This window comes from Crinia signifera, chromosome 12 (assembly GCF_055691185.1).
Source record: "Crinia signifera chromosome 12, ASM5569118v1, whole genome shotgun sequence".
NCBI lineage: Eukaryota > Metazoa > Chordata > Amphibia > Anura > Myobatrachidae > Crinia > Crinia signifera.
This window is the reverse complement of record NC_139228.1, coordinates 51,828,590-51,834,540: the sequence shown is the minus strand read 5'-3', so window position 1 is coordinate 51,834,540 and position 5,951 is coordinate 51,828,590.

Here is a 5,951-nt window from a genome sequence, read left to right as displayed (position 1 = left end):
GATGTGGTCATTGTGTGTCCTGATTTGTATCATTCTCTCCCCCCTGGGCTATGCCGAGTTGTTCAATCAATATTTGGGACCATTAAATTTTTTTTCATGGAGTATTGTGATGGTTACCTGCGTTTCATTGTGGATCACTTCCAGGGTGCTGTTACGTACTGAGAACACGTTGTATCTACTGCCTGTACCCTGGGAATTGAGGACGGCACAATGGGTGCTCCCACATTGCGTGTGCTGAAATAAAGGTGTATACCTCTGTGTGGTGTCTGCCCTGTCCGTATGCTTAGGAAGGTGCTCATCACTGTCATTGGTACTTGTCCTGATGCAGAAGCTTGAATAAAACGCTTCGAAACGTCGACCCATTAGAGGCCACCTGTAAGAGAGTTGTACAGAGTGCCTCCACCCCTTGTATGTATGTTTTGCCCCGGCATCAGGAACTAGTGGGAGGCACCGTCTTAAGCACCGACCATTAAGACGGACTGAGTGCTGCTCTAACATATGTGTGTGAGTGTGTGTGTGATCGAAATGAAAAAAGGTAAGATATAGAAGTGCGCGCTAAAACTTTCACCAGAAAAATACACATTAGTAAAATCAAATGTGTTTATTCAGAACATAGGTACAAAAGTTTTTTCTTCAGATTGGTGATTCTCATAAGATCTTGATCCAACACCTGACTTAAATCAGCAGAAATGCCCCTATGCGTTTCGTCCTATGAGGACTTCTTCAGGGGTGATCAGGAACAAATTTGAATAATGTAAAAGGACTAGTTCTCCTCATGGTTAAAAACGAGGTATGGGATATACCGACATCAAACTATGGAGTATAGTATTTTGTCATACAGCTCCATTAGCAACCAGATATCAAGACAGGCTTTAGATACTGATTAAAAAGCTGATCGACTGATGTTTCTTGACAGCACTAGTACTTAATGGTACATTAATCAGCAAATCATGTAATAAGTCAGAGACTAATTTACTTCTAAGGACACTCTCCTCTCCTCCAAGGACACAGGTTAAAGGGTTTTATGCTCTGGTCAGCCATAGCTGCAAAAAGAGCTGAGGGAGTTTTTTTATTTGCATTGCCTGCCAGTGTATGCATGCTGTGTAATGTGTACTGTTTTAACACTATCACCGCCTGTCAGAAGTATATTTTGTTAACTGTGTCCATTTAAGCTGCCTGTCTCAGCAAAAAGAATTGGATGTCTTCCAGGGATAACAGTATTAGTGACACTGGGGCCCCAGCATTGATGTCATGTACATCCTGAAATGCGGGCCATTCTCCTTCCTCCAGCAGGTGTCACTGGAGCGTAGACAGTGGGGAGAGAAGGGCGACCACAGGGAGCATGGGCACTCTAAGAAAATTAGTTTGGCGAACTCCTCCCCTTCTACCCCCCCCTGGCAGTCTTAGATAGTGCTCGAGGGAGCTGGGCATATTCTGTACTGCTCCCGGGCAGTGTTATTAGTAGGGACATTTTTATCAGGCAGCCAGGCTGAAGGAACCCACCGTTCCTGGGAAGCACCGCACAAGCAGGTGACTGGTGGCATTTCACGAGCCTCACCGCCGACCGGCCAGCATCGGCAGCGGTGAGTATTGCCCGACATCTCCAGTTAGTGGAGATGATGGGGGACGGCGGTGGTAGCGGGACTTTAGACCAATTATTATTTTTGGGGTGTAAGAGAGATCAAAAACTACGGAAAGACATTCCAATTGCTGCTTAATCCTTTTGATGTTGCGTCCACCGGCAGCAGTGGGAACCAGAACTGGCGGACGGCTCCAGCTACACCCGCACGACAGCCGTCGCCTGTTGATGAGCTGCCGCTGTTGGAATCAGGAGCGAGCCATTCCTCACTCGATTGCAGGACACAGCAGCAGTGGGCACAAGCTCATTCCGGATCTCGGTATAGGCAGCAAACCAGATTGCCTCAATCAGGGTTTGAACGGAGGGCTCCAATATAAAAACCAGCAGGCTGTATTGGCAAGGGAATTGGAAATAAAAATCCCAGATACTTGACGCATTTCTCCACTGTTAACACGGTTTCTTCAGAAGGAGATTATTTTTGTTTTTTGCAGAGGTGGGCTTGATGGCATCACACCACAGCCACAAGATCACCCTGTACGGGTCCAGATCCCGAGACCCGTGGGCTTACATGGTAGGCGCCCTGTCAGCCCCATGGGAGTTTGCACTGATGTACGCCTTTCCCCCTATCTTGCTCCTCCTCAGAGTAATCTGCAAGTTGAAGGCAAAAGGGGGCACATTGATCCTGATGGCTCCACATTGGCCCAAACAGATCTGGTTCTCTGATCTGCAGGCGCTATCAGTGGCCCCTCCGATCCATCTGCTTCAAAGTCCAGACCTGCTCAATCAAGGTCCGTGTCCACATCCGATCCTGCAGTGTCTGGCTTTGACAGGGTGCTTGTTGTGACCTCCTTGTTGAGGGCTAAAGTCTTTAACTCAAGCGTCATCTCAACTATACTTAGAACCCGCAAGCCTTACTTGGCTGGTGCTCACCACCGCATCTGGTTGGCTTACTTTTCCTGGTGTCACACTCGCCGTTTCAATCCCAGGATGCACCATTTGGCCAGGATTCTGTCATTCTTGCAGAAGGGTTTGGAGGCTGGATTGCGCTTTTCTTTAAAAGTACAAGTTTCAGCTCTATCCATCCTGTTCCACAGGAGGTTGGCATTATTGCAGGATGTCCACACTTTTATGCAGGGTGTCCTACGTATCCAACCTCCCTTTGATCACCCGGTGGCTCCTTGGGATCTTTCCCTGGTCTGTGGGGCTCTTCAGGGCCCCCCATTTGAACCATTAAACTAGGTCTTTGTTGGCTTACCTGGAAAAGTTTTCCTGTTGGTAATTGCTTTGGCCCAGAGGGTGTCTGACCTGTCCTGTCAGTCATCTTTCCTAATCTTCCATCCTGACAGGGCAGTTCTTCAAACCATTCCTTCACACCTCCCCAAATTTCATGTCAACTAGGAGATTTTGATCCTTGCCTTTTGGTGACCGGTCGCTGAACAGTCTTGCCTAGATGTGGTCCGTGCTTTGAGCATCTATGTGCGTCACACTAAGGCTCACTTATCGGACTCTTTGTCCTCTACAGATTTCAAAAGAGACGTTGGCCTCTGGCATAGATCTGTTATCAAGCAGGCATACTTGGATGCCTCCCTCCCGGTTCCTGCGGGGGTCTGGGCTCAGATCTAGTGGAATGAGCCCAGACCCCCGCAGGAACCGGGAGGGAGGCATCCAAGTATGCCTGCTTGATAACAGATCTATGCCAGTGGGCAATGGCCTGCTTAGTAGCAGGCCAACCTCTCTTTTGAAATCTGTAGAGGACAAAGAGTCTGATAAGTGAGCCTTAGTGTGACGCACATAGATGGGTGGTGCAACAGCAGAGCAACTTTGCAAGGCGGAAACTTGGTCGTCCGCCAATACCTTTTTTCGCATTTTAAACATTTGCCTCCCAGGACTCAACTTTTGGCCAGAGTGTACTTGCTGTGGCACAGGTGCATCCCCACCCTTAGGTGGCTGCTTTAGAACATCCCAGGATTAGCCCTGTGGCCCATGGCATGTCCCGAAGAATGAAACAAGATGGATCCTGGGTTTTTTTGAGCCGACGTGCTGACAGGTGGTATTTCATGACCTACCATCCACTGTAGCGTGGTGGGAGAATAAAATAGTGCAGCGAGCCATGCAAGGGGACAGTGTCCATTTAAACTATGTTGACATTCGGGACAAAAAAAAGATAAACTCATGTTAACCTTTTTACTGTCGACCGCCCCCCATATATTGTGTGACATGAGACATTCAGCAGATTCAGAACCCTGCACTGTAACCAGGTGCACTAGTGCCTCTGTCCCGGATGTGACGTAGTTAGTGGTGGGGAAGCATGTGGGCATACATGGTCAGCTCTAGCTTTCTCCCTGTGGATGGAGTCATTAGGGGAGGGGGGGGGGTTATCCCCCTTATAGCTGAACACCCTCAGAAGGGACTTTGTTAATGGCAGTGTTGCTAGGATGCTGCTGAGAGAGGTGAATTATGTGCATACCACATCTACACAGCACTTGGAAACCCCGTCTTCCCTCCTCCTCCTCCAGACTTTGGGTTATTTGTAAAACTTTCCTAACTTTGTACCAATATAGCAACTGCCTCACAGGGGATGGATATGTGGGACCTACATGTTCCCTTCACATAAGTTATATTTCTGCTATTACAATAACAATACCATAACATTACAATAACTTTACTATAACATTACAAAATTACCACAACATTACCATAACATTACCAGAACCTTGCTGTAGCATTACCATATCATTACCATAACATAACTATAAAAATAAAACTGTTTAAAAATACAAAATGCACTCATGGCATCCATCCCATCCCGAGTGGAGATATGTTGGCATCCGCAAGAAAAACAGAAAGAATAGCTGCACTACTACTCAAATAAGTGTGAATTAATATTAAAGACAGTAATTAACTTCACATTAAACATGAACAATAAAAAACACCACAAACATTTGAAGAATAAAATATAAATGCTACACTCTCAGGTATAATTATGATGGAGCATCCAATATTAGAGTGGAAAAGTCAGATGAATAGAGGTAAGTACACTTTACCATAACTTACTTTTGGCTACCTCACTGTTGTGCAGAGTGGAATAGACCCTCAGATGGGTACCAGAGTCCTCACTATTGATACGGTGTCCTGCTGTAAAACCACTGGAGGAAGTATGAAGCTGCCAAACCCAAACACTGGAACCTCTGTGTCCTCTCTCAAAGAGCGACGGGAGAGGAAGATGAGCCTAGCAGCAGCGTTAAGAATGGATTGGAGAGGTGCGAGGTGGGTGAGAGGTAGCCCAGAGAGAAGGATGTTGCAGTAGTCAAGGCGGGAGATGACAAGAGAGTGAATGAGAATTTTGGTCGCGTCAGAGGAGAGGAATGGTCTGATGCGTGAGATGTTGCGTAGGTGAAAGCGGCAAGACTGTGAGAGAGCATGAATGTGGGGGGTGAAAGAGAGGGAGGAGTCAATGATGACACAGAGGCAGCGCGTTTGGTCGGTGGAGGTGATCTCTGTTTCACCAATGCTGATGGAGATAGTAAGAGAAGAGGGGATGTTTGGGGGATGGAAGATTAGAAGTTCAGTTTTAGCCATGTTTAGTTTCAGGAAGCGTTGGGTCATCCAGGCTGAGATGGCTGTGAGGCATTCGGTGACCTTGGACAGGAGTGATGGGGATAGGTCGGGGGAGGAGAGATAGATTAGGGTATCATCAGCATAAAGGTGGTAATGAAAACCATAGGAGCTGATGAGGGTGCCCAGAGAGGTGGTGTAGAGGGAGAAGAGGAGAGGGCCAAGGACTGACCCTTGGGGAACACCGACTGGCTGCGGGGTAGTAGGAGAGGAAGAGCTCGGAGTGGAGACGGAGAAGGAGCGATCGGAGAGGTATGGAGCGGAGGGTGTTGAGCAGGAGAGGGTGGTCAACAGGGATTCAGTATTGAATCCCGGCGTTCAGAATCCCGACGCCGGAATCCCGACAGCCGAAATGCCGACAAGGGGGGTACGTGGATCGCCCCCCCTTGCGGGCTCGCTGCGCTCGCCACGCAGCGGGCCCGGTGCCTCGCTACGCTCGGCACACTAATTTATTCTCCCTCCAGGGGTGTCGTGGACACCCCAGGAGGGAGAATGTGTCGGCATTTCGGCGGTCGGGATTCCGGCGTCGGGATTCTGAACGCCGGGATCCCGACCGCCGGGATTTTAACTGCATCCCGGTCAACAGTGTCAAAGGCAGCCGACAGATCAAGCTGGATGAGGATAGAGAAGAGGCCTTTGGATTTAGCCGATAGTAGCTCGTTAGGGACTTTGGTCAGGGCAGTTTCAGTGGAATGTAAAGGGCGGAACCCAGATTGGATGGGGTCTTGAATGGAGTTGACAGTAAGGTGGCTTAGGA